Source organism: Triticum aestivum, chromosome 7D (genome assembly GCF_018294505.1).
Source record: "Triticum aestivum cultivar Chinese Spring chromosome 7D, IWGSC CS RefSeq v2.1, whole genome shotgun sequence".
NCBI lineage: Eukaryota > Viridiplantae > Streptophyta > Magnoliopsida > Poales > Poaceae > Triticum > Triticum aestivum.
Genome location: NC_057814.1, coordinates 600853575 through 600863425, shown reverse-complemented (window position 1 = coordinate 600863425; position 9851 = coordinate 600853575).

The window sequence follows — 9851 nt, the reverse complement described above, 5'->3', positions numbered from 1 at the left end:
CTTTTCCCCATCCATCTCCCCCTTCTCCCGCCTTCTCCCGCCATTCTCCTCCCTCTCCCCTCCATCCGGCCGCCATGCCGCCGAAGAAGTACACGCCCCCTCGCGCCGCTACTGATGCCAACGCCACCCAGCCGAAGGAGAGGAAGCAGAGGGCGCCGCCGTCCAAACCCCCGGGCATGTCAAACGCCGACTAGAAGGCGGAGGTTCAGCGCCGAGAGGCTGTCACCACCGACCGGCGGAACAGGCTCAACGCCAAGAAGGCCCGGGACAGGGCTGCGACTGCCGTGGCGGAGCAGGCGGATCGCGCGGCGGAACATGCAGAGGCGTCTCGCGCGGGGATGATGAATCCGCCCGGCGGCCATGGCCCGCACGCTCCCTGGAGCCAACAGAGCGTCGGGTCGCCGGCTGACTTCTCGGCGTCTTCACACCCTCGCCTGGCTACGCCGACGGCGACGCGCACGGCGGGTTCAACCCCAACATCACCTTTCCACATGGCCACCACGCCCAGCGCACGCCCTCAACCGCGTTCGCCGACGTCCAGTACCCCCTGTACACCTACTCCCCACCGGCTTATGCATCCTCCCTGACGCCGCCTCTGCGCCGTGGAGGGCTCTTCTCACAAGCCTCGTCGTCGCATATCGGCAACCCCGACGCAAGGGAGGCCGACATGGACGACATCATTACGACCAGCTCGGCCGCCGCCGCTGCCTCCCCGGGTTCAATGCCCAAGAAGATACAATGGACCTCAACAACGACATGGACGACGAGCTCGACTACGAGGAGGAGGAGGAGCCAGAGGAGGAGGAGGAGGAGGAGCCGACGCCTGCTTCGGCGAGGAGAGGGACAAAGAAGAAGCGTGCGGCTAGGACCGGCGAGCCGCGCGCCAAGTGGACGTCCAAAGAAGACGAGTGTCTCGCCGAAGCGTGGAAGATCGTCTGCCTCGACCCGATCACCGGCACGAACCATGTTGGGGATCGTTGCAGAATTTTAAAATTTTCTACGCATCACCAAGATCCATCTATGGAGTTTACTAGCAACGAGGGGAAAGGAGTGCATCTACATACCCTTGTAGATCGCGAGCGGAAGCGTTCAAGTGAACGGGGTTGATGGAGTCGTACTCGTCGTGATCCAAATCACCGATGACCGAGCGACGAACGGACGACACCTCCGCGTTCAACACACGTACGGAGCAGCGACGTCTCCTCCTTCTTGATCCAGCAAGGGGGAAGGAGAGGTTGATGGAGATCCAGCAGCACGACGGTGTGGTGGTGGAAGTAGCGGGGATCCCGGCAGGGCTTCGCCAAGCGCAAGCGGGAGAGAGAGGTGTCACGGGAGGGAGAGGGAGGCGCCAGGGGCTAGGGTGCCTCCCCTCCCTTTATATAGGCCCCCTGGGGGGGCGCCGGCCCTAGGATCCCATCTACAGGGGGGCAGCGGCCAGGGGGGGACTTCCCCCCCAAGTCAGGTGGGGCGCCACCACCCCCAGGGTTTCCAACCCTAGGCGCAGGGGGAGGCCCATGGGGGGCGCACCAGCCCACCAGGGGCTGGTTCCCCTCCCACTTCAGCCCATGGGGCCCTCCGGGATAGGTGGCCCCACCCGGTGGACCCCCGGGACCCTTCCGGTGGTCCCGGTACAATACCGATAACCCCCGAAACTTTCCCGGTGGCCGAAACTGGACTTCCTATATATAATTCTTCACCTCCAGACCATTCCGGAACTCTTCGTGACGTCCGGGATCTCATTCGGGACTCCGAACAACTTTCGGGTTTCCGCATACTAATATCTCTACAACCCTAGCGTCACCGGACCTTAAGTGTGTAGACCCTACGGGTTCGGGAGACATGCAGACATGACCGAGTAGCCTCTCCGGTCAATAACCAACAGCGGGATCTGGATACACATGTTGGCTCCCACATGTTCCACGATGATCTCATCGGATGAACCACGATGTCGAGGATTCAATCAATCCCGTATACAATTCCCTTTGTCAAGCGGTACGTTACTTGCCCGAGATTCGATCGTCGGTATCCCAATACCTTGTTCAATCTCATTACCGGCAAGTCACTTTACTCATACCGTAATGCATGATCCCGTGGCTAACTCCTTAGTCACATTGAGCTCATTATGATGATGCATTATCGAGTGGGCCCAGAGATACCTCTCCGTCATACGGAGTGACAAATCCCAGTCTCGATCCGTGCCAACCCAACAGACACTTTCGGAGATACCCGTAGTGCACCTTTATAGTCACCCAGTTACGTTGTGACGTTTGGCACACCCAAAGCACTCCTACGGCATCCGGGAGTTGCACGATCTCATGGTCTAAGGAAATGATACTTGACATTGAAAAAGCTCTAGCAAACGAACTACACGATCTTTGTGCTATGCTTAGGATTGGGTCTTGTCCATCACATCATTCTCCTAATGATGTGATCCCGTTATCAATGACATCCAATGTCCATAGTCAGGAAACCATGACTATCTGTTGATCAACGAGCTAGTCAACTAGAGGCTCACTAGGGACATGTCGTGATCTATGTATTCACACATGTATTACGATTTCCGGATAACACAATTATAGCATGAATAATAGACAATTATCATGAACAAGGAAATATAATAATAACCATTTTATTATTGCCTCTAGGGCATATTTCCAACAGTCTCCCACTTGCACTAGAGTCAATAATCTAGTTACATTGTGATGAATCGAACACCCATAGAGTTCTGGTGTTGATCATGTTTTGCTCTGGGGAGAGGTTTAGTCAACGGATCTGCTACATTCAGGTCCGTATGTACTTTACAAATATCTATGTCTCCATTTTGAACACTTTCACGAATGGAGTTGAAGCGACGCTTGATATGTCTGGTCTTCCTGTGAAACCTGGGCTCCTTGGCAAGGGCAATAGCTCCAGTGTTGTCACAGAAGAGAGTCATCGGGCCCGACGCATTGGGAATCACCCCTAGGTCAGTAATGAACTCCTTCATACAGATTGCTTCTTGCGCTGCCTCTGAGGCCGCCATGTACTCCGCTTCACATGTAGATCCCGCCACGACGCTTTGCTTGCAACTGCACCAGCTTACTGCCCCTCCATTCAAAATATACACGTATCCGGTTTGTGACTTCGAGTCATCCAGATCTGTGTCAAAGCTAGCGTCGACGTAACCCTTTACGACGAGCTCTTCGTCACCTCCATAAACGAGAAACATATCCTTAGTCCTTTTCAGGTACTTCAGGATATCTTGACCGATGTCCAGTGTTCCATGCCGGGATTACTTTGGTACCTTCCTACCAAACTTACGGCAAGGTTTACATCAGGTCTGGTACACAGCATGGCATACATAATAGACCCTATGGCCGAGGCATAGGGGATGACACTCATCTTTTCTCTATCTTCTACCATGGTCGGGCATTGAGCCGTGCTCAATTGCACACCTTGCAATACAGGCAAGAACCCCTTCTTGGACTGATCCATATTGAACTTCTTCAATATCTTGTCAAGGTACGTACTCTGTGAAAGACCAATGAGGTGTCTTGATCTATCTCTATAGATGTTGATGCCTAATATATAAGTAGCTTCTCCAAGGTCCTTCATTGAAAAACACTTATTCAAGTAGGCCTTTATACTTTCCAAGAATTCTATATCATTTCCCATCAATAGTATGTCATCCACATATAATATGAGAAATGCTACAGAGCTCCCACTCACTTTCTTGTAAACACAGGCTTCTCCATAAGTCTGTGTAAACCCAAACGCTTTGATCATCTCATCAAATCGAATGTTCCAACTCCGAGATGCTTGCACCAGCCCATAGATGGAGCGCTGGAGCTTGCATACCTTGTTAGCATTCTTAGGATCGACAAAACCTTCCGGCTGCATCATATACAATTCTTCCTTAAGAAAGCCGTTAAGGAATGCCGTTTTGACGTCCATTTTTCATATCTCATAAGCATAGAATGCGGCAATTGCTAACATGATTCGGACGGACTTCAGCTTCGCTACGGGTGAGAAAGTCTCATCGTAGTCAACCCCTTGAACTTGTCGATAACCCTTAGCGACAAGTCGAGCCTTATAGATGGTCACGTTACCATCCGCGTCTGTCTTCTTCTTAAAGATCCATTTATTTTCTATGGCTCGCCGATCATCGGGCAAGTCAGTCAAAGTCCATACTTCGTTTTCATACATGGATCCTATCTCGAATTTCATGGCTTCTAGCCATTTGTCGGAATCCGGGCCCGCCATCGCTTCTTCATAGTTCGAAGGTTCACCGTTGTCTAACAACATAATTTCCAGGACAGGGTTGCCGTACCACTCTGGTGCGGAACGTGTCCTTGTGGACCTACGAAGTTCAGCAGTAACCTTATCCGAAGCTTCATGATCATCATCATTAACTTCCTCCCCAGTCGGTGTAGGCACCACAGGAACATCTTCTCGCGCTGCGCTACTTTCCGGTTCGGAAGGGGTGACTATCACCTCATCAAGTTCCACTTTCCTCCCACTTAATTCTTTCGAGAGAAACTCTTTCTCCAGAAAGGACCCGTTCTTGGCAACAAAGATCTTGCCTTCGGATCTGAGGTAGAAGGTATACCCAATGGTTTCCTTAGGGTATCCTATGAAGACGCATTTTTCCGAACTGGGTTCGAGCTTTTCAGGTTGAAGTTTCTTGACATAAGCATCGCATCCCCAAACTTTTAGAAACGACAGCTTAGGTTTCTTCCCAAACCATAATTCATACGGTGTCGTCTCAACGGATTTCGACGGAGCCCTATTTAAAGTGAATGCGGCAGTCTCTAAAGCATAGCCCCAAAATGAGAGCGGTAGATCGGTAAGAGACATCATAGATCGCACCATATCCAATAGAGTGCGATTACGACGTTCGGACACACCATTTCGCTGAGGTTGTGAAACGATTCCACATTTCCTTAAGTGTGTGCCAAATTCGTGACTTAAATATTCCCCTCCACGATCTGATCGTAGGAACTTTATTTTCCTGTCACGTTGATTCTCAACCTCACTCTGAAATTCCTTGAACTTTTCAAAGGTTTCAGACTTGTGTTTCATTAGGTAGACATACCCATATCTACTTAAGTCATCAGTGAGAGTGAGAACATAACGATAGCCACCGCGAGCCTCAACACTCATTGGACCGCACACATCAGTATGTATGATTTCTAATAAGTTGGTTGCTCGCTCCATTGTTCCGGAGAACGGAGTCTTGGTCATCTTACCCATGAGGCATGGTTCGCACGTGTCAAATGATTCGTAATCAAGAGACTCCAAAAGTCCATCTGTATGGAGCTTCTTCATGCGTTTGACACCAATGTGACCAAGGCGGCAGTGCCACAAGTATGTGGGACTATCGTTATCAACTTTACATCTTTTGGTATTCACACTATGAATATGTGTAACATCACGTTCGAGATTCATCAAGAATAAACCATTGACCAGCGGGGCATGACCATAAAACATATCTCTCATATAAATAGAACAACCATTATTCTCGGATTTAAATGAGTAGCCATCTCGAATTAAACGAGATCCAGATACAATGTTCATGCTCAAAGCTTGCACTAAATAACAATTATTGAGGTTTAAAACTAATCCCGTAGGTAAATGCAGAGGTAGCGTGCCGACGGCGATCACATCGACCTTGGAACCATTCCCGACGCGCATCGTCACCTCGTCCTTCGCCAGTCTCCGCTTATTCCGCAGCTCCTGTTTTGAGTTACAAATATGAGCAACCGCATCGGTATCAAATACCCAGGAGCTACTACGAGTACTGGTAAGGTACACATCAATTACATGTATATCACATATACCTTTGGTGTTGCCGGCCTTCTTGTCCGCTAAGTATTTGGGGCAGTTCCGCTTCCAGTGACCACTTCCCTTGCAATAAAAGCACTCAGTTTCAGGCTTGGGTCCATTCTTTGACTTCTTCCTGGCAACTGGCTTACCGGGCGCGGCAACTCCCTTGCCGTCCTTCTTGAAGTTCTTCTTACCCTTGCCTTTCTTGAACTTAGTGGTTTTATTCACCATCAACACTTGATGTTCCTTTTTGATCTCCACCTCCGCTGATTTCAGCATTGAATATACCTCAGGAATGGTCTTTTCCATCCCCTGCATATTGAAGTTCATCACAAAGCTCTTGTAGCTTGGTGGAAGCGACTGAAGGATTCTGTCAATGACCGCGTCATCCGGGAGATTAACTCCCAGTTGAGACAAGCGGTTGTGTAACCCAGACATTCTGAGTATGTGCTCACTGACTTAACTATTTTCCTCCATTTTACAACTGAAGAACTTGTCGGAGACTTCATATCTCTCGACCCGGGCATGAGCTTGGAAAACCATTTTCAGCTCTTCGAACATCTCATATGCTCCATGTTTCTCAAAACGCTTTTGGAGCCCCGGTTCTAAGCTATAAAGCATGCCGCACTGAACGAGGGAGTAATCATCAGCACGTGATTGCCAAGCGTTCATAACGTCTTGGTTCTCTGGGATGGGTGCTTCACCTAGCGGTGCTTCTAGGACATAATCTTTCTTGGCAGCTATGAGGATGATCCTCAGGTTCCGGACCCAGTCCGTATAGTTGCTGCCATCATCTTTCAGCTTGGTTTTCTCTAGGAACGCGTTGAAGTTGAGGGCAACGTGGACCATTTGATCTACAAGACATATGTAAAGATTTTAGACTAAGTTCATGATAATTAAGTTCATCTAATCAAATTATTCAATGAACTCCCACTCAGATAGACATCCCTCTAGTCATCTAAGTGAAACATGATCCGAGTTAACTAGGCCGTGTCCGATCATCAAGTGAGACGGACTAGTCAAGATCAGTGAACATCTCCATGTTGATCGTATCTTCTATACGACTCATGCTCGACCTTTCGGTCTTCCGTGTTCCGAGGCCATGTCTGTACATGCTAGGCTCGTCAATTTAACCTAAGTGTATTGCGTGTGTTCCGAGGCCATGTCTGTACATGCTAGGCTCGTCAACACCCGTTGTATGCGAACGTTAGAATCTATCACACCCGATCATCACGTGGTGCTTCGAAACAACGAACCTTCGCAACGGTGCACAGTTAGGGGGAACACTTTCTTGAAATTATTATAAGGGATCATCTTACTTACTACTGTCGTTCTAAGCAAATAAGATGCAAAACATGATAAACATCACATGTAATCAAATAGTGACATGATATGGCCAATATCATTTTGCTCCTTTGATCTCCATCTTCGGGGCGCCATGATCATCTTCGTCACCGGCATGACACCATGATCTCCATCATCGTGTCTTCATGAAGTTGTCACGCCAACGATTACGTCTACTTCTATGGCTAACGCGTTTAGGAATAAAGTAAAGTAATTTACATGGCGTTATTCAATGACACGCAGGTCATACAAAAAATAAAGACAACTCCTATGGCTCCTGCCGGTTGTCATACTCATCGACATGCAAGTCGTGATTCCTATTACAAGAATATGATCAATCTCATACATCACATATATCTCATTCATCACATCCTTTTGGCCATATCACATCACAAGGCACATGCTGCAAAAACAAGTTAGACGTCCTCTAATTGTTGTTGCAAGTTTTTACGTGGCTTCTATAGGTTTCTAGCAAGAACGTTTCTTACCTACGTAAAACCACAACGTGATATGCCAATTTCTATTTACCCTTCATAAAGACCCTTTTCATCAAATCCGTTCCGACTAAAGTGGGAGAGACAGACACCCGCTAGCCACCTTATGCAACTAGTGCATGTCAGTCGGTGGAACCTGTCTCACGTAAGCGTACGTGTAAGGTCGGTTCGGGCCGCTTCATCCCACAATACCGCCGAAACAAGATAAGACTAGTAGTGGCAAGAAAAATTGACAACATCTACGCCCACAACTGCTTTGTGTTCTACTCGTGCATAGTAACTACGCATAGGCCTGGCTCATGATGCCACTGTTGGGGATCGTTGCAGAATTTTAAAATTTTCTACGCATCACCAAGATCCATCTATGGAGTTTACTAGCAACGAGGGGAAAGGAGTGCATCTACATACCCTTGTAGATCGCGAGCGGAAGCGTTCAAGTGAACGGGGTTGATGGAGTCGTACTCGTCGTGATCCAAATCACCGATGACCGAGCGCCGAACGGACGACACCTCCGCGTTCAACACACGTACGGAGCAGCGACGTCTCCTCCTTCTTGATCCAGCAAGGGGGAAGGAGAGGTTGATGGAGATCCAGCAGCACGACGGCGTGGTGGTGGAAGTAGCGGGGATCCCGGCAGGGTTTCGCCAAGCGCAAGCGGGAGAGAGAGGTGTCACGGGAGGGAGGGGGAGGCGCCAGGGGCTAGGGTGCAGTAGCCCTCCCTCCCCCCTTTATATAGGCCCCCTGGGGGCGCCGGCCCTGGGATCCCATCTACAGGGGGCGGAGGCCAAGGGGGGGGGGAACTTCCCCCCCAAGTCAGGTGGGGTGCCACCACCCCCAGGGTTTCCAACCCTAGGCGCAGGGGGAGGCCAATGGGGGGCGCACCAGCCCACCAGGGGCTGGTTCCCCTCCCACTTCAGCCCATGGGGCCCTCCGGGATAGGTGGCCCCACCCGGTGGACCCCCGGGACCCTTCCGGTGGTCCCGGTACAATACCGATAACCACCGAAACTTTCCCGGTGGCCGAAACTGGACTTCCTATATATAATTCTTCACCTCCGGACCATTCCGGAACTCTTCGTGACGTCCGGGATCTCATCCGGGACTCCAAACAACTTTCGGGTTTCCGCATACTAATATCTCTACAACCCTAGCGTCACCGGACCTTAAGTGTGTAGACCCTACGGGTTCGGGAGACATGCAGACATGACCGAGACGCCTCTCTGGTCAATAACCAACAACGGGATCTGGATACCCATGTTGGCTCCCACATGTTCCACGATGATCTCATCGGATGAACCACGATGTCGATGATTCAATCAATCCCGTATACAATTCCCTTTGTCAAGCGGTACGTTACTTGCCCGAGATTCGATCGTCGGTATCCCAATACCTTGTTCAATCTCGTTACCGGCAAGTCACTTTACTCGTACCGTAATGCATGATCCCGTGGCTAACTCCTTAGTCACATTGAGCTCATTATGATGATGCATTACCGAGTGGGCCCAGAGATACCTCTTCGTCATACGGAGTGACAAATCCCAGTCTCGATCCGTGCCAACCCAACAGACACTTTCGGAGATACCCGTAGTGCACCTTTATAGTCACCCAGTTACGTTGTGACGTTTGGCACACCCAAAGCACTCCTACGGCATCCGGGAGTTGCACGATCTCATGGTCTAAGGAAATGATACTTGACATTGAAAAAGCTCTAGCAAACGAACTACACGATCTTTGTGCTATGCTTAGGATTGGGTCTTGTCCATCACATCATTCTCCTAATGATGTGATCCCGTTATCAATGACATCCAATGTCCATAGTCAGGAAACCATGACTATCTGTTGATCAATGAGCTAGTCAACTAGAGGCTCACTAGGGACATGTTGTGGTCTATGTATTCACACATGTATTACGATTTCCGGATAACACAATTATAACATGAATAATAGACAATTATCATGAACAAGGAAATATAATAATAACCATTTTATTATTGCCTCTAGGGCATATTTCCAACAAACCAGAGCGCCGAGACGTACTGGGAGCGCGTCAAGTCGGAGTTCGATGAGTGCAAACTGGTCGACCCGTACTTCGCCGGCGTCCACATGCAGCGCGGCTCGAAGGCCATGGCGAACCTAAACTGGTCGACCTGCTCCGGACCAATGTCGCCGCGATGAAGAGGAACACCGACCTGGCTTTCCTGATGGGGGG